At 46.3% G+C, this 20,111-nt stretch overlaps 1 protein-coding gene across 2 annotated transcripts in view; it reads right to left on the bottom strand.

The window, feature by feature from the left end:
- TSEN54 (tRNA splicing endonuclease subunit 54) overlaps window positions 1-478 on the bottom strand; it is a 202,657-nt gene extending 202,179 nt beyond the window's left edge. Inside the window, exon 1 of one of the 2 annotated variants that reach the window (XM_069200157.1) lies at window positions 294-478. The gene's annotated coding sequence lies outside the window, so the exon portion shown is untranslated. The remainder of the gene's footprint in view (window positions 1-293) is intronic. The other variant, XM_069200156.1, reaches the window with a different exon arrangement.
- Window positions 479-20,111: the final 19,633 nt, after the last annotated feature.

Here is a 20,111-nt window from a genome sequence, read left to right as displayed (position 1 = left end):
TTATACGATCTTTTATGTAATATATGACAGCTCCCACCAAGTTGCACATGTAACGAAAATGCGTAAAAACACAGATTAATGCTAGTCGTCAGGATCATAAATCAACCCTCAATGATGGTAATCCCAAACTAAAGAAGCCCAAGTGCAGTGGTAAAGTAGGGCTCCAATTGCTAATGCTAGTGGAAATGGTACATATGTGTCCCATAACATCCAAAACATTGAGACAAAGGTACATATTGCATGTATGCAATTCTCGAGTGTAAAAAAACTTCCCTGAATCGGGAAGAACTTACTTGGGTATCGGACAAGGCTTCAAGAGCACCTACCCCTGCTCCGCGTATCTGGTACTAACGTTGGTGCGCGGAGTCTCGTATTTAAAGGAATGTAGCTGCACATCAGGAGATCATAACAAAGAAACGGGTCTGGCATTCCTTGGTGGTGTCGGAGGGCGCCATCATGGGATTACTGTAAGTACAATGCTTCTAATTCTGCGGCAGAAGTGATGCAAATCACAAGGCCAAAAAATAAAAAACGTACTTCTGTTCTTTATCAGTGGTAGTCGCCGCCATCTTTGAAAGGGAAATAGAGGTGAATATGCACAATGAAAGTGTAACACTCCATGCTCTCTGGAATGGAATTCACTACTTAAATTCTCAATACTCTGTTCAGTGTTCCTTATAACTAGTAATCAGAAACATAGGTCTGTCCTAAGGACAGATTAAGGCGAATGGAGGCGTGATGGTCAAAGTAATAGCCTTTATTAAACAGTAAAATCAGAGACTGAGACTGTTGTTATACATATATTAGCCTACCCCAAAACCTATGGTTAAATTCACGAACGTAAATAATATATATTCAGGTGTATGGATCATGATGTTGTGGGAATGTCATATAGAGGAAATCCTCTGCATGTTTGACCACACACCATAGTAAACCAGAATAAGTAAGGAATGGCAAGTATATGTACATTCATATTAGTTCAGACGAGGGAACATCATCATTGAGGCCCCTAATATGGGTTCTTAATCTATGCACCCACTGTTGTTCTTTCTCAAAAGGTTTGCTGGTGCATTCTCTGTTGTCTGTAATGCTTTCTAGAATTACCCATTTCATATCATCAGGAGTATGTTTATGTTCAATAAAATGCATGTTAGTCTAGTTGAAGCTTGTTGACATCTTATTGTACTCCTGTGTTCATTTATTCGTGTTTTACCATCCTAGTAGTCATTCCTATATACGCCGGAGATTGCAAGGACCTATAATCATATAGATGCAGTTCTTAGTGCAACAGTTTGTATGTTTAATCAACTGCCAGTTGCAAGTTTCCCCTAGATCCAATTCCACTGTGTTCATGGATAGGGGACAGGTATAGCAATATTCACGTGGATGCTGTCCTTTCACCTTCAGCCATGGTTGTCATACAGTGGTGTCCATGGTCCTTTTCAGTCTACGTCTAGTATGGACAATCAAGTCCCTAATATTCTCTGCCCTCTTGAAAGCAAATGGAGGATTATCTAGAGACTCCCCTGTGCTAGTCAGTATAGGCCATTTCTTATTGATTACCTTTTTAACCTGGTTGCATAGAGGTGTGAACTAAGTCGCACAGGTAAGTCTAGTCTGTTGTTCTCTTATTGAATCAGTCAATAAAATCTCTCTCGGTATATTGCAGGCTCTTTTCTTGGCTTGCTCAATAACCCGAGGAGGATAGTGTTGATCTTCTAATTTATGGCAGAATGTGCATGGAAATCAGCAATGTCACTACAATTACGCCTCAATCTCAGTAATTCATCAAAAGGTAAATTAGTCCTCAGAGATTTGGGTTGGTGACTGTCAATGAATAACAAGCTGTTTCTGTCCGTCTGTTTGTGAAAGATGGAAGACTGTAAAATTCCTTCTTTCAATATAATCCTTAGATCCAAAAATGCTACTTCCTTGTCAGAAATATTAGAGCTGAAATGTAGATGTTGGTCTAAAGTATTGAGCCAATTTACAAATCTGTTCGCCTCATCCATAACCGCCATCCATATGATCAGGATGTCATCTATATACCTCCTCCATAGTCGAATGTTAGAAAAGAAGGGTTGTATTAATTCCAAAATGTGGTGTTTTTCAAAGGTGTACATGAAGAGACAGGCTAGACTGGGAGCAAAGGTACTACCTACGGAAGTCCCTTGTATGTGATGGTATGTCATCTTCAAATTGGAAGAAGCTTCTTCTGGTATATTAGTGTATAGTGTCTCCACATCCAGGCAAATTAACATATCTGTGGTACCACTCTCATTAATATGGTCTAGTAATACCAGAGCATCTTTAGTGTCCTTGAGAAAGGTGGATGTCTGTTGGACATTAGGTTGGAGAAAAACAAATCACACAATTTGGATAAGGGTTCTAGTAGGAACTTCTACTGTGAAATCATTTGTCAATGGTCTTCAGTACATCATGAGTCCTTTATCAACCTATCCTATATTTTGTGTGCAATGTATTATCCAGGACATTTAAAAAACAATGTGTCAAACGATTCAGATTGGTAAGTATATGTGGGTAGTTGGTAGTTTTTACCATTGTGGAACGACTGATGACAGACTGCAGCATGTGAAAACTAGTCATTTTGTTGGAATTAGGAGGTAAAAGCCTGAGGTTATTTCTTCATGACCAATACTTGGGGACAATGTATCTTGCCATGCCAGAGGTGGAGGAGATTACCTGTTGGTATGTGTACTCGATAGGTAGGTATTTACCCTTTCCTCCCTTTCTTCCTCTCCCACCCTCTCTCTCTGTCCTCTTCTATCCTTGTGTGCATCAGCATCATCAGGCAAAGAAGAATGGGCATCGGCGAGTGGGGAAGCTGCAGCCTACAGGAACCAGGAGCCAGAGTCCACCAACGCCGAAGGGACCAATGGGACAGAGGGCGAGGGGAGCACCACGGGGGAGACTGGTACAGCTACATCATCTTGGGATTCCTCCTCCGATGGAAACTCCCTGGCGGCGGTGGACCCATCTGGGTCCATCCCAGCACCATTCTTGTCTGCCATCCTCCTTACCAGATCCACCCCCAGTAACTCCCCATCCAGTTGCCGATGCCTACTCACCCAGGAGGGTGGGCATCTCCTTCACCGCAAGCACCTCTGCCCCAGTCAGCCCTGCTGCCCTCAGTGAGGAGGCTATTGACCCCCTGAGGTCCATCTCTTGTGAGGCAGTCAACCATCATGAATGCCATCCAGGGACTGGCATCCCAGATGCAACAAAGTATTGCCTACCTGGAAGGCATTCACTGTGCCTTGGCTGGCCTGCGGAGATCGTTTCAGGCTCTGGCCTCCTCTTTGACAGCAGCAAGTGTCCCTTCATCTTCCATCCCCCCTCCAGCTACCTGTGCCCCCTTCCAAGCCCAAGCTACCCACCACTGCCATCGCGCCTGACGTGCCTGCCTGCCCCATTGATGCCCGTGCTATGTGGAGGTAAATTTGTAGTCAGGAGTCAAGTTGGGACATGTTACTGTGCCTAATGTACCTGGGGCACTTAAGACATTTGCTGGACTGGCCAGTAGGCCTCACTTTGTACATAGATTTTAATATTTATTTATTCATCTGGCCTCAAAGATGTGGATGTAAAGCTTGAGAAATCGTCCTCGATTTACTTCAACATGGTTGTGTTATATCTGCATACTTTGATGTGTGTGTTCTATGTGTATGGGATGTATCTGTGTTGCTGCATGCGCTGGGTTAATGATGTGCCTTGTGCTTGTTGTGATGTGTTGTTATGGTTGTGTGTGGCATTATTTGGTGGTGGTGTGTGCGTCTGTGTTTATAGTGATGCATCTGTGATGTCCTTTGTATGTTGATCGGACATGGTGTGTCATCCGAGGCCTTGTTTGGATGTCTGTACTATTTATATGATTGTGTGTTGTTGCTACGTATAGCTGCCAGTATGTGTTGTCGGTTGGAGTTGCTCGATGTGCCTTTCTGACAATGCGTTTGTGTTGTTGTCGTTGTGTGATTGTGGGGTGTTGTGTATGGATGTGTTTGACAGTGGCGGGTGTGTGCAGGGTGCTGTATGAAAGGCACCAGTCTGTTGGCCATGGTGTGTGTTGATAAGGGTGTTTGTTTGCATGTGTGTGCGGCCGTCGCTGTCCATGCAGGGTGTGTGTGTTGTGTGTGTGGGTTTGTAATACTGCCCTTTCCTCCACTGTGTGCTAGGCAGGGGTACTTAAAGTTGTCTTTGTCATCATCGCTGGTCCTGGATGTGTATGGCGAGATACAGCTGTGGGAAGACTTCCAGTTTGGGTTCTATGGCGGCTGCAGACGCGTCTGTGTACCTGGAGGTGAGTGTCTTCTTTTATACTGACTGTTTCCACCAGGCTTTTCATGGCGGTTAGACCACCCCGGAAATCCTGGTGATCTGCTGACTGGTAATATGGTGGGCAGTGACTTGGTCCCCTCTGGCCTGGAGATAGCTACCACCGTTGGCGGCGGTCTGACCGCACTGGCAGTACTGGCGGAACCTTGGCTGTGTTGCGGTGGGATTACCGCCATGGTCATAATATGGCAGCCTACTCCGCCGGGCCCACAGTGTTGCGACCGCCTCCTCTACCGCGGTGGTCCAGTGACCGCCAAACTCGTAATGAGCACCTGAGTCTGTACATGATGAAAAAAACATGACTGAGGTTAACTAACCAAAAGAAACCATTAGGCCAAGTGAGCAGTGGACCAGCAAAGCTCTGCATTAGAGAAACCGACATGATGCAGATCTGCGTTTACTGACGCCTGACTTTTATGAATGAAGGTTTCAGCCTTAGACTTTTGCTCAAAACATACAATAATAAATATAATGTTATAATAAATATTATGATAAAATATACAACTTTAAAAAAATCATCATATGTGAGATTATCTGCACTGTATTCTGAGCTGCACTGTCCAGCAGTCTCGCATTGAGATGTGGGGAGTCTTGGGCTGTACCAGCAAATGAGCAGTAAGTGAGTGTAGAGTGGCATTGGCAGAGCTGCACTTGAATGACAGGAGAAGACAGGAGAAGCTCTGGCCCCAGTTTGCAAGATCATTCTATACATATTGAAATTTGTAAATATCAAATCAATGTTTGTTCCATCTAGACTGGTGTGAATTATTGACAAACTGGATATAAAACAGGAAAATTATTAATATCTATGAAGCACTAAAATTAGAAGCTACATGTTTCAAGTGTTCTCTTCAAGAGCAAAGGGGTGAATGGTCTCTAATTGTAAAACACTTATCTAAGGGAATAGCCAGAAAATTAAAATACCCCCCACTTGAAACATACCTTAGAAGAAGGCTGTGCTGCACCTTTAGTCTAGTTGGAATTAGAAAATGTTTCATTTTATATTTGCTACAAATGGGTATTGCAGGATGAAAGGGAGTGCTTATAGTGAGATTGTGATTCCTTCTGTTCCTGGATCACAGATGTACTGCATTTATAAGATTTTGTTATGAATTACCCCACCAAATGGCAGATGACACCCCTGAATTAGGCCTTATGAAGTATTGTGCCCTACTGACTTGGAGCAAAGAAGAGCACACTCTCAGTGCTAGCTACGAAGGATTTAAGCACTATGTTCACTTTGAAATCAAAACTGCATCACTACTTTATCTACTAGTGCGCCTTCTACAGGACTTGGTTTACCACAAGCATGTTTTAACTCCCACTGGATAGCTTGAATGTTACAGTGCCTGCTGCAGAGTTGTACCCTGCTAGCAGCATATTCTCAGGAAAGTATACCATTAAGATAGCTCAAAGGCTTGGATTGGTGTAGAGATCTTAAATTAATTTGCAGATTATACGTCTGAATCCTCATAAGGTCACTCACCATTCTGCTGTTGTAAGACTGTCAAAAGCATTATATTTACTCATGGTAATACCAATAGGAATAGGCACCTCTGAAACATGTAACACACCCCCTTCCCTCTCTCTAAGTGCCAACAATAGAAAAAAGCATCTTCTCCTCCAGCATGCTAGAGGCAATTTTTTAAAAACAAAAAATAGTTTTAAGAAATTCCATGTGCAGACCCCAGTACTGAAGAGTATTGTTTCTGACTTAACCAATTATGTTTATTAAACAACTGTTATATTTTTATTTTGTTACATCCATGGCTATAAACCTTTGTTGGCTTTATCCTAATTAATTGAATTAACCGAAGATGGAGAGGTAAATCCTGTCTATTCCATGGCACTCCCCTCAACCTCCGGGCCACTACGTCCCTCCGTGTTGGATGTATCTTGACTGGAGGTGCCATGGCCAGCTGCTTCCCCATTGGTCTCTGCCTTGTCTCCTCTGCCTGGCTGCGATGAGGCTGAAATTACAAAGACAAATAGGGTCAGTCCATCTGTCTGATCACACTTGAACGCCAGCTGTGATCAACAAACAGGACCATAATGTACAATAGGTCCCAACCACAAGCTCCACCAAATTGGCAACAACATTTTCAACACCAATGCATGCATGCTAAATGAACTATAAACAGTTGCCCAAGGAAAATCAGAATCACAGACATCTCAAATTGCATGAGTATAGTTGTCCAATCACAAAACCCATGGATCAAGTAGGATACTTTGTCGCCCTGAATGGCATGGCTCTTGTTGTATCCCTCAGTAACCTGTAGTCATCAAATAGTATGGAAATGCCAATTTCATTCTCACACATACCAAACAAGGTGCATCCAGCAAAACTTCATAGCTCCAAAACCACATCATGATGCATTGATGGACAAATAACCCAGCCATGTTGCAGCAAGAAGCACAGTAGCTAGAAGAAGGTGACATGGAAACATCCATGTCACATTGTCAAAACTTCACAATGGAAACTACTAAACATGACCATTGCCTAAATCCTTTCATGGAAGTTCATGGAAGGGGAGACCCCTACTGCAAAATGTCTGGTAGACTTGTTTACAAATATCCATAGCACAATGAATCTGCTAGCCCCAGGGAAATCACCTATCCTGATTGGTACTGCTGCGAACATACTTCTAACATTGCATGAGTAAAAGCAAATAGTCCATTTAATGTTGTAGCGGCTCCAGGAATCTCCATTTCCTGTAGAAGGCCTGAATATGTTGCCCAATGGGAAGGTACGTCACTGTCCCTTTTTGTCATGCAAACACAGATTCCCTTAGATGAATGAGTGTACACACTCACATGATTCCAAAATTCCTTCAACTCACTCCCTGATGCATGTCAACAGTCAAGTAATGAACCTTAACCAAATGGCATGTGAAAAGCACTTGCAAATATGATTCCACAGCGATGTAATGGAAATGCACAATGTGATTAATTTCTGTAGTCCTACCTTGCATGTCCTCATTGCTTTTGGAATTGTACATGATAAATGTTATGGCGTGACGGGTTAGGGTATGTGTTAGTCACCAATCAATGGTGACACACTCCTGTCTGGGGCACCATATAAACTGTATACTCCTCAGATATGTCTGAATCCAAACACAGATTGGCATGTACACACATGTGATGAAATCAGACATCATCACATGAAGACAGGTAGACCTTGTAGGATACAGCAATGTACATGATATGACCAAAGTGAAAGGGACACCTGCTAACATGTGGGCCTAAGGAATGAGGGCAACAGTGTCTGTACCAAAATCAGGTCACTGGGCATTCCATACTTGCCAAGGGAAAGTACTGCTCTGTAACTCCACCCAAAGGACAATGTATACTAGGTCACATGTATGATGGCCAACGTCATAGTGAAGACATTATTGGGGCACCAGCACCCTTGACACTCTGAAGGCAAGTGGCCTGTGGGGGACAGATGCCAGCATGTAGGAAAGTACCATCTTGCCTGGCATGTTACCCCCATTTTTCACTGTATATATGTTGTTTTAGTTGTATGTGTCACTGGGACCCTGGTAACCCAGGGCCCCAGTGCTCATAAGTGTGCCTGAATGTGTTACCTGTGTAGTGACTAACTGTCTCACTGAGGCTCTGCTAATCAGAACCTCAGTGGTTATGCTCTCTCATTTCTTTCCAAATTGTCACTAACAGGCTAGTGACCATTTTTACTAATTTACATTGGCTTACTGGAACACCCTTATAATTCCCTAGTATATGGTACTGAGGTACCCAGGGTATTGGGGTTCCAGGAGATCCCTATGGGCTGCAGCATTTCTTTTGCCACCCATAGGGAGCTCTGACAATTCTTACACAGGCCTGCCACTGCAGCCTGAGTGAAATAACGTCCACGTTATTTCACAGCCATTTTACACTGCACTTAAGTAACTTATAAGTCACCTATATGTCTAACCTTTACCTGGTAAAGGTTAGGTGCAAAGTTACTTAGTGTGAGGGCACCCTGGCACTAGCCAAGGTGCCCCCACATTGTTCAGAGCCAATTCCCTGAACTTTGTGAGTGCGGGGACACCATTACACGCGTGCACTACATATAGGTCACTACCTATATGTAGCTTCACAATGGTAACTCCGAATATGGCCATGTAACATGTCTATGATCATGGAATTGCCCCCTCTATGCCATCCTGGCATAGTTGGCACAATCCCATGATCCCAGTGGTCTGTAGCACAGACCCTGGTACTGCCAAACTGCCCTTTCTGGGGTTTCACTGCAGCTGCTGCTGCTGCCAACCCCTCAGACAGGCATCTGCCCTCCTGGGGTCCAGCCAGGCCTGGCCCAGGATGGCAGAACAAAGAACTTCCTCTGAGAGAGGGTGTGACACCCTCTCCCTTTGGAAAATGGTGTGAAGGCAGGGGAGGAGTAGCCTCCCCCAGCCTCTGGAAATGCTTTGTTGGGCACAGATGTGCCCAATTCTGCATAAGCCAGTCTACACCGGTTCAGGGGACCCCTTAGCCCTGCTCTGGCGCGAAACTGGACAAAGGAAAGGGGAGTGACCACTCCCCTGACCTGCACCTCCCCTGGGAGGTGTCCAGAGCTCCTCCAGTGTGCTCCAGACCTCTGCCATCTTGGAAATAGAGGTGCTGCTGGCACACTGGACTGCTCTGAGTGGCCAGTGCCACCAGGTGACGTCAGAGACTCCTTCTGATAGGCTCCTGCAGGTGTTAGTAGCCTATCCTCTCTCCTAAGTAGCCAAACCCTCTTTTCTGGCTATTTAGGGTCTCTGTCTCTGGGGAAACTTTAGATAACGAGTTCCTCTGCATCTCTCTCTTCACCTTCTGCCAAGGAATCGACTGCTGACCGCGCTGGAAGCCTGCAAACCTGCAACATAGTAGCAAAGATGACTACTGCAACTCTGTAACGCTGATCCTGCCGCCTTCTCGACTGTTTTCCTGCTTGTGCATGCTGTGGGGGTAGTCTGCCTCCTCTCTGCACCAGAAGCTCCGAAGAAATCTCCCGTGGGTCGACGGAATCTTCCCCCTGCAACCGCAGGCACCTAAAAGCTGCATTACCGGTCCCTTGGGTCTCCTCTCAGCACGACGAGCGAGGTCCCTCGAATCCAGCGACTCTGTCCAAGTGACCCCCACAGTCCAGTGACTCTTCAGTCCAAGTTTGGTGGAGGTAAGTCCTTGCCTCACCTCGCTGGGCTGCATTGCTGGGAACCGCGACTTTTGCAGCTACTCCGGCCCCTGTGCACTTCCGGCGGAAATCCTTTGTGCACAGCCAAGCCTGGGTCCACGGCACTCTAACCTGCATTGCACGACTTTCTAAGTTGGTCTCCGGCGACGTGGGACTGCTTTGTGCGACTTCGGGTGAGCACCGTTTCACGCATCCTCGTAGTGCCTGTTTCTGGCACTTCTCCGGGTGCTACCTGCTTCAGAGAGGGCTCCTTGTCTTGCTCGATGTCCCCTCTCTCTGCTGGTCCAATTTGCGACCTCCTGGTCCCTCCTGGGCCTCAGCAGTGTCCAAAAACGCTAACCGCACGATTTGCAGCTAGCAAGGCTTGTTGGCGTTCTTTCGGCGGGAAAATACTTCTGCACGACTCTCCACGGCGAGAGGGATCCGTCCACCAAAGGGGAAGTCTCTAGCCCTTTTCGTTCCTGCAGAAACCTCAGCTTCTTCTGTCCAGTAGAAGCTTCTTTGCACCCGCAGCTGGCATTTCCTGGGCATTTGCCCATCTCCGACTTGCTTGTGACTTTTGGACTTGGTCCCCTTGTTCCACAGGTACCCTAGATTGGAAATCCACAGTTGTTGCATTGTTGGTTTGTGTCTTTCCTGCATTATTCCTCTAACACGACTTCTTTGTCCTTAGGGGAACTTTAGTGCACTTTGCACTCACTTTTCAGGGTCTTGGGGAGGGTTATTTTTCTAACTCTCACTATTTTCTAATAGTCCCAGCGACCCTCTACAAGGTCACATAGGTTTGGGGTCCATTCGTGGTTCGCATTCCACTTTTGGAGTATATGGTTTGTGTTGCCCCTATCCCTATGTTTCCCCATTGCATCCTATTGTAACTATACATTGTTTGCACTGTTTTCTAAGACTATACTGCATATTTTTGCTATTGTGTATATATATCTTGTGTATATTTCCTATCCTCTCACTGAGAATACACTCTAAGATACTTTGGCATATTGTCATAAAAATAAAGTACCTTTATTTTTAGTATAACTGTGTATTGTGTTTTCTTATGATATTGTGCATATGACACTAAGTGGTACTGTAGTAGCTTCACACGTCTCCTAGTTCAGCCTAAGCTGCTCTGCTAAGCTACCATTATCTATCAGCCTAAGCTGCTAGACACCCTATACACTAATAAGGGATAACTGGGCCTGGTGCAAGGTGCAAGTACCCCTTGGTACTCACTACAAGCCAGTCCAGCCTCCTACATTGGTTGTGCAGCGGTGGGATTAGTGCTTTGAGACTACTTACCACTCTTGTCATTGTACTTTTCATAAGAGAAAAATATACAAAACAAGGTCAGTGTATATACACATAGCCAAAAAGTTTTGCATTTCCTCTTTTCACTCTTTTCTAAGTGCTGAAAAGTACTTCTAACTTTCTAAAAAGTTCTAAAAAGTTTAAAAAGTTTTTTTCTCTGTCTTTCTAAAAGCTCTGACAAACTTTTTATCTTTTACTATCACTTTAACTCTCTCTAAAAATGTCTGGCACAGGCCAAAATGTTGATCTGTCCAAACTTGCATATGATCACCTTAGCTGGAAAGGAGCAAGGAGTCTCTGCATAGAGAGAGGTTTGAGTGTAGGGAAGAATCCTTCCTTAGAACTGTTAATTAACATGCTTAGAGTACAGGATAAGGCCATAAGTGCCCCATCTGTTGAAAAAGTAGCCAATGGCTCTCAATCTGATCCAGGGACTCCCCCAGGAAAAGATTCAGGAAAGAAACTTCCTAGCCTGCCCATTACTAGACAGTCTAGCATAGTTGGTAATGATGATGAGCCACACCATATAAATAGTGTTGTCTCACATCATAGCAAAAGCATTTATTCTCACCATACTGGTAGTGATGTTTCTGTTAGCCAAGCTGTTAGGGTGGCTTCTGTAAGGGACAGGTCTCCTTCTGTCCATTCTCACCATACTTCTGTTTCAAGGCATGTCCCTCCCACCCACCCTGATGACAGATTGTTAGAAAGGGAGCTCAATAGATTGAGAGTGGAACAAACCAGACTGAAGCTCAAGAAGCAACAGCTGGATTTGGATAGACAGACTTTAGAAGTAGAGAAGGAGAGACAGAAACTGGGTTTAGAAACCCATGGTGGCAGCAGCAGTATTCCCCATAGTCATCCTGCAAAAGAGCATGATTCCAGGAATCTGCACAAGATAGTTCCCCCTTACAAGGAGGGGGATGACATTAACAAGTGGTTTGCTGCACTTGAGAGGGCCTGTGTTGTACAGGATGTCCCTCAAAGGCAGTGGGCTGCTATCTTATGGCTATCATTTAGTGGAAAAGGTAGGGATAGGCTCCTTACTGTGAAAGAAAATGATGCTAATAATTTCCAAGTTCTTAAGAATGCACTCCTGGATGGTTATGGCTTAACCACTGAACAATACAGGATAAAGTTCAGAGACACCAAAAAGGAGTCTTCACAAGACTGGGTTGATTTCATTGACCATTCAGTGAAGGCCTTGGAGGGGTGGTTACATGGCAGTAAAGTTACTGATTATGACAGCCTGTATAACTTGATCCTGAGAGAGCATATTCTTAATAATTGTGTGTCTGATTTGTTGCACCAGTACTTGGTGGACTCTGATCTGACCTCTCCCCAAGAATTGGGAAAGAAGGCAGACAAATGGGTCAGAACAAGGGTGAACAGAAAAGTTCATACAGGGGGTGACAACGATGGCAACAAAAAGAAGGATGGTAAGTCTTCTGACAAGGGTGGGGACAAATCTAAAAATGAGTCTTCATCAGGCCCACAAAAACACTCTGGTGGGGGTGGTGGGCCCAAATCCTCTTTTAATCAGAACAAGGAAAAGAAACCATGGTGCTATTTATGTAAAATAAAAGGCCATTGGACAACAGATCCCAGTTGTCCAAAGAAAGGCACCAAGCCTCCTACCACTACAACCCCTACTGCTACACCTAGTGTCCCTACTAATAGCAGTGGTGGTGGGAGCAAACCTACTAATAGCCAATCCAAGGGAGTAGCTGGGCTCACTATTGGTAACTTAGTTGGGGTTGGCCTTGTTAGGGAGGCCACAGAGGCTGTGTTAGTCTCTGAGGGGGCTATTGATTTAGCCACCTTAGTTGCTTGTCCCCTTAATATGGATAAGTACAAGCAGCTACCCCTAATAAATGGTGTTGAGGTTCAGGCCTACAGGGACACTGGTGCCAGTGTGACTATGGTCATAGAGAAACTGGTCCACCCTGAACAACACCTACTTGGTCACCAGTACCAAGTAACTGATGCTCACAACAACACACTTAGCCACCCCATGGCTGTTGTAAATCTCAACTGGGGGGGGGGTTACTGGTCCAAAGAAAGTTGTGGTAGCTTCAGATTTACCTGTAGACTGTCTATTAGGGAATGATTTGGAGACATCAGCTTGGTCAGATGTGGAGTTGGAGGCCCATGCAGCAATGCTGGGCATCCCAGGGCATATTTTTGCTTTAACAAGGGCTCAGGCCAAAAAGCAAAAAGGACAGGGAAGCTTGGATCCTGGAACAATGGACCAAGTGCTCCCTAAAGCTAGGGCTAGTAGAAGCAAACCACTTCCTACTATCCCTCCCTCTACAGTGGATTCTACTTCTGAGGAAGAAGAATTCCCTCCCTGTGCAGAACCTACACCAGAGGAGCTGGAAGCAGACACTGCTGAGCATTTGGGTGAAGGGGGGCCTGCCAGAGAGGAGCTGAGTGTGGCACAGCAAACCTGTCCCACATTAGAGGGTCTCAGACAGCAAGCTGTCAAACAGGCTAATGGGGATGTCAGCGACTCTCACAGAGTTTACTGGGAGGACAACCTCTTGTGCACTGAGCATAGGGATCCTAAACCTGGAGCTGCCAGGAGATTAGTGATTCCTCAGGAGTACAGAAAGTTCCTCCTAACCCTGGCACATGACATTCCCCTAGCTGGACACCTGGGTCAAATGAAAACTTGGGACAGATTGGTTCCATTGTTTCATTGGCCTAGGATGTCTGAGGACACAAAGGAATTTTGTAAGTCCTGTGAAACCTGTCAAGCCAGTGGCAAGACAGGTGGCACCCCAAAGGCACCCCTTATTCCACTGCCTGTGGTTGGGGTTCCCTTTGAAAGGGTAGGGGTTGACATAGTTGGCCCCCTTGACCCTCCTACTGCTTCAGGCAATAGATTTATCTTGGTGGTAGTGGACCATGCCACAAGATATCCTGAAGCTATTCCTTTAAGGACCACTACAGCACCTGCAGTGGCAAAGGCCCTCCTGGGAATATTTTCCAGGGTGGGCTTCCCAAAGGAAGTGGTATCAGACAGGGGAAGCAATTTCATGTCTGCATACTTAAAGGCCATGTGGAAGGAGTGTGGTGTAACTTACAAGTTCACAACACCCTATCATCCACAAACAAATGGACTGGTGGAGAGATTTAATAAAACTCTCAAAGGCATGATTATGGGTCTCCCTGAAAAACTCCTCAGGAGATGGGATATCCTTCTACCATGCCTCCTTTTTGCCTACAGGGAGGTACCCCAGAAAGGAGTGGGCTTCAGCCCCTTTGAACTTCTTTTTGGACACCCTGTTAGGGGTCCACTCACACTTGTAAAGGAGGGTTGGGAACAACCTTTAAAAGCTCCTAAGCAGGATATTGTGGATTATGTACTTGGCCTCAGATCAAGGATGGCTGAGTACATGAAAAAGGCCAGCAAAAACCTTCAGGCCAGCCAAGAGCTCCAGAAGCAATGGCATGATCAGAAGGCTGTTTTGGTTCAGTACCAATCAGGGCAGAAAGTGTGGGTCTTGGAGCCTGTGGCCCCAAGAGCACTCCAAGATAAATGGAGTGGACCCCACACAATTGTTGAAAAGAAGGGAGAAGTCACCTATTTAGTTGACTTAGGCACTGCCAGGAGTCCCCTTAGGGTGCTCCATGTCAACCGCCTGAAACCCTACTATGACAGGGCTGATCTCACCCTGCTCATGGCAACAGATGAGGGACAGGAAGAAGACAGTGATCCTCTACCTGATCTCTTCTCTTCCACAGAACAAGATACTCTGGTGGAAGGTGTAGTTTTGGCTGATTGTCTTACTTACTTTTGGACTTGGTCCCCTTGTTCCACAGGTACCCTAGATTGGAAATCCACAGTTGTTGCATTGTTGGTTTGTGTCTTTCCTGCATTATTCCTCTAACACGACTTCTTTGTCCTTAGGGGAACTTTAGTGCACTTTGCACTCACTTTTCAGGGTCTTGGGGAGGGTTATTTTTCTAACTCTCACTATTTTCTAATAGTCCCAGCGACCCTCTACAAGGTCACATAGGTTTGGGGTCCATTCGTGGTTCGCATTCCACTTTTGGAGTATATGGTTTGTGTTGCCCCTATCCCTATGTTTCCCCATTGCATCCTATTGTAACTATACATTGTTTGCACTGTTTTCTAAGACTATACTGCATATTTTTGCTATTGTGTATATATATCTTGTGTATATTTCCTATCCTCTCACTGAGGGTACACTCTAAGATACTTTGGCATATTGTCATAAAAATAAAGTACCTTTATTTTTAGTATAACTGTGTATTGTGTTTTCTTATGATATTGTGCATATGACACTAAGTGGTACTGTAGTAGCTTCACACGTCTCCTAGTTCAGCCTAAGCTGCTCTGCTAAGCTACCATTATCTATCAGCCTAAGCTGCTAGACACCCTATACACTAATAAGGGATAACTGGGCCTGGTGCAAGGTGCAAGTACCCCTTGGTACTCACTACAAGCCAGTCCAGCCTCCTACACAGCATACTCACATGAGCAGACACATGATTGAGTACAGTGATCTATGAACTCATGTTGTTGATGTTGTGGCTAACGCACTGAAGACAGATGGACTGTTGTGAAAAATGACAACCACAACACCAAACAACATGAACTGATTGATCACTGTACTCAGTCATGCATCTGCCCAGGAGAGTACATTGGCTGTGGACTGTAATCTGTTGTGTCACTGGGACACTTGTCAAGGCACAGCCGCAGGCAGCATCTTCCATACCTACGCAATCAATAACTCAGCTTGTGTGTCACACATTGGCCATCTCCGGGGGAGATGGCACACTCGAACGCATCAACCTGGCAATGTAACAGCTAGGGATATGGGTAGCACTCACCCCCTCATAGCTGCTGTGTTTCCCTCAAACACCCATCAAGCTCCGGGTAATCCACTGCCAGGATTGTGGGTAATCAGGGGGATCAGGCTCACACGTGCACTCTTCCATGTTGGGAGGACACCCCCAACTGGACCTCTGCAATCTTCTAGGACCAGCATCTCAGGTTTTCCCACCTCTTGTGACAGTGGGTGCTCCGCTGGCAATGGAACACAGGGTCCACACCTTCTGGGCGATGACTCGCCAAGTCCCTTGCGTCTGGAGGGCATTGACCTGTATGGGTGCAAAAGACAAATGAAGAGGTCACAAATCTGTTTTTCTGAATAGATGTCTGTGACACACACATTTTACAAACACCAACCACAACCATTTTGTATTTGTCAACAGACCACAAGTGTAAAGCTTACATGGTCACAGGCATAGGGATATAAATACACCCTTTTAGAGGCATCTGCAGACTACAACCCTGCTCCTGGTCTACACTGACCGAGCTAGCCCACTGGCATCAGGTAGCCCAGGCACAAGCCACCTGTACTGTGATGTGAGCCGCAGTGAAACACAACACACCATTGTGTCCTTCTGCAGTCAAACTCAGTGCCCATGACTGGACAGACACATTTACATCCAGACACTTTGACTCAATGCATACAGTCCCAACAGGAATAACCATAGTACACACCACCCATTAACAATTAAGTGACAAGGAAGGTCTGGCATGGGTGTCGCAGAAAGCCTCTTCCTTGTGCATGTGTGGACGTAAGGGATACCCAATGGAATAACAATAGCACTCCCAAGTACGTTTGTGTGGTATGGACTGGTATCCCTGAACACACATTTTACCTTATGTTTTACACATTCGGCCTCCTGAAGGGCAGGTTTCGGTGCCTCCATCTAACAGGTGGTTCCCTGTGCTACTCACCCAAGAAGGTGTGCCAGATCATCGTGGCATGTTGCAGTACCTTGCCTTACGTCGCCAGGTGCCTTCTCTGCAGGAGGATGAGGCTGGAGATGGGCGTGTGGCAGCGGTGGAGCCTGTGGACAGTGACGAAGCGGAGGCAGAGGATGAGGAAGTGGACAATAGAACATCAATCATATGACAGTACTTCCAGTGACACACAGGTAAGACACTGTAACTTCACCTTCCATTGACAGTTTTGTATTGCACATTGCACATGGCAGGCTGATATTCCCACTAATATGGCCACTTACTCTACCCTTTGGCATGTCTATTTACAGATATCTGTGCCCCACTCTGGCTCCTGGAGTGTTGACTGCAGCAAACTACAGGTCATATCTATGTATACATTACTGTACAGTTGAATTGCAATGTTTACAGATTGTTAAACAAATACATAGTTCAATCAATTGACATACTCAATACTTGTATTTTTTACAAGGGTGTTTATTTATGTGCTAATAAGTGGATGGGGTATTGCTATAGGCCGGGGTGGTGGTAGAGGAGAGTCCAGGGAAAAGTTCCAGTCTATTTGTATCACAGGTGCACTGTCCAAGGGAGCATAGGAAGTGGAACAATGGCAGTTCAAGGTGGACAGGGTGACATAGTGGGACACAAGGGTGACATTCAGGAGAGTCTTATTTCCTAGGGGGGGGGTCTTGGCAATGTTCTCTGCTGGCTTCTGCCTGGATCGCAGGGACCGTTTGCGTTGTGGTTCTCCTTCTGCAGGGGGAGGGGTGCTGATGGCCTGTTGTTCCTGTGGCGGGGCCGCCTGTCCAGTAGCATCAGCGGAGGTGGAGGGCTGTTCATCGGTGTGGCTAGTGTCAGGGGCCCGGTAGTGTGCCACTGCCTCCCTCATGGTGTTGGCCATGTCTGCCAGCACCCCTGCAATGGTGACCAGGGTGGTGGGGATGTCCCTCAGGTCCTCCCTGATTCCTAGGAACTGTCCCTCCTGCAGCCGCTGGGTCTCTTGCAACTTGGCTAGTATCTGGCCCATCGTCTCCTGGGAATGGTGGTATGCTCCCAGGATGTCGCACAGCAGTCCTCCCAGCTTCCCTGTTGTCCTGTGCCTCTGTCCCCTGAACTGTGTGCCCACTGCTACTGACCCCAGGTCCCTGATCGTCCTGTGTTTGTGGGCTTGCCTGGGGTCCCTGTAGTGGTGGACACACTGCTGATTGACGTGTCCTGGGGACAGAGGTATGGGCCCGCTGTGTGGGTGCTGTGGTGGTGTTTTCTGAGGGGGAGGCTCTGTCGTGGTATGGGACTGTGCCCGGGTAACCAACTGTCCGGAGGTCCCTGATGGGCCAGGTTGGTCATCCTGATCCAGGTGTGCAGAGCTGCTGTCATCACTGTGGGCCTCTTCTGGGTAGGGGGCTGGATGTTGCTGGCACCTTCTCTCCGGTGACGTTGTATGGGGGTCCCTTAGGGATGTAAATGCAGTGTTATTGTTTCTGCGTGTGACATCTTGTGCATGGGTGTGTTGCCCTGTATGGTTGTGATTGCCCTGGCAGCTTAGGCTTGTGTGAGTGGTGAATTGGTTGGATAAGTGATTGTGTCAAGTGTGCATGCTTTGGTGATGGGTGTCCATGAAGGTCTCTGATGGGTGTCCATGCATTGGTGTTGCATGCAGGGCTTGGTGTAGGAGGGGTGGGTTATGATGATGGGGTGTATGTGAGGTGGTGGAGTAATGGGGGTGAGGGTAGGGGTGGGGGTTTGTGATGGCATGCAGGCAGGGGGGTGATAGTAATGGAGATTTGACTTGCCAGACTCCAGTCCTCCTGCTACTCCTGCCAGGCCCTCGGGATGCAGTATTGCCAAGACTTGCTCCTCCCATGTTATTAGTTGTGGGGGTCCACCCCAGTCCCCTGTACTGCTATCTGGTGTCCTGCTACCATGGAGCGTACCTTCCCCCGTAGGTCATTCCACCTCTTCCTGATGTCATCCCTTGTTCTGGGGTGCTGTCCCACGGCATTGACCCTGTCCACGATCCTCCGCCATAGCTCCATCTTCCTGGCAATTGATGTCTGCTGCACCTGTGCTCCAAATATCTGTGGCTCTACCCGGATGATTTCCTCCACCATGACCTTTAGCTCCTCCTCTGAGAACCTGGGGTGTCTTTGTGGTGCCATGGGTGTAGTGTGAGTGGTGTGTGTAAGGGTGTGTGGGGTGATGTGTTGGGGTGTGTGCTGTGAGGTGCGTGGATGGTATGTGGGTGATCGTGTTTTGTGGTTCTGTGGGGGCTCTTGGTGTGTCTCTCCCTCAATTATCAATTTTCTTGAGTTGTAAAGGGTTGTGGGTAATGTGTGTGTGTGTTTTATAGTGGTGTGGGTTTGGTGTGTGTATGTGTGTCAGGTGTTTGTAGTTTGAATTGTCCAATGCAGTGTTGTTTTGTTAGTGTGTGTGTATTTTGAGTGCGGCGGTATGTACGCCAGTGGTTTACTGTGGTTGAATGTCCGCTGTGGTGATTCGTGGGTCATAATGCTGTGGGCGTAGTTCTGTTGGTGTAACGGTGTGGGTTTTGCTACCACCATTTTATCATTGACCTTTGGTCTGGCGGACTTGTGTGTGTGTCTGTAGAGTGACGGATTGCTATGTGTGTGTCATGATATGGGTAGCGGTAAATTGTGGCGGTATGTTGGCAGCAGTCGGCATGGCAGTAAGCAGGACTTAGCGCCAATGTCATAATGAGGGCCATAGTCAGACAATTAAAGAGACATTGTACGTTCACGCACACATCCAAATAGCAGCTCTGCGTCCTGCAGTATGAAGGCCAGTTGCTAACTTCTAGAGTCATTCACATATGTATGCAACTGGTTAGACAAGATAGTTTCCCATCCAGAGAAGTAGTACTTTATAAATCAGTTAGGCCTATTACTGCCGACCCTGAGTTTGTACTTTTAAACCTTGCCTTGACTGGGCAGTAGAAACCTTGTTTCAGAGGTTTAAAATTACCTCTTACTGCACAAACGTCACTCCTCACCTAGGCTGTAGGTAGGCTATGAGCCATGGTGCTTAGTGATTAAAAAGTGAGATTTGTGCTTGAGACATTCACTGACTTAGGTCTGCAGTGGGTCACCCATATATCCAATTATATATGGAGACTCCTTCTCATAGTGCAAGTCATGTACCTATGTATAAATGGATAGAAGCACTGAGATGCAGTCAGACACTTAAAGAGGCTTCCATACACTCATGCATACATTCAAACAGTAGCTGTGCATCCTGCAATATGAAAACTAGTAGCAAACTGATACAGTCATTCACATATGTATGCAAGTGCTGAGACAACCTAGTATCCCATCCAGAAAAGTAGTGCTTTGAACATGAGTCACACCTACTACTTCTGAGTCTGAGTGTGTAGTTTTAAACATAAGCTTGACTTGGCAGTAGAAACCTGCTTGACATCTTACTACAGGAATGTCACCCCTCACCTAGGATGTAGGTAGGCCATGAACCATG

Source organism: Pleurodeles waltl, chromosome 7 (genome assembly GCF_031143425.1).
Source record: "Pleurodeles waltl isolate 20211129_DDA chromosome 7, aPleWal1.hap1.20221129, whole genome shotgun sequence".
Taxonomy (NCBI): Eukaryota; Metazoa; Chordata; class Amphibia; order Caudata; family Salamandridae; genus Pleurodeles; species Pleurodeles waltl.
Note: the sequence above shows the minus strand (reverse complement) of the source record. Positions and strands in the feature narration are given on the sequence as shown.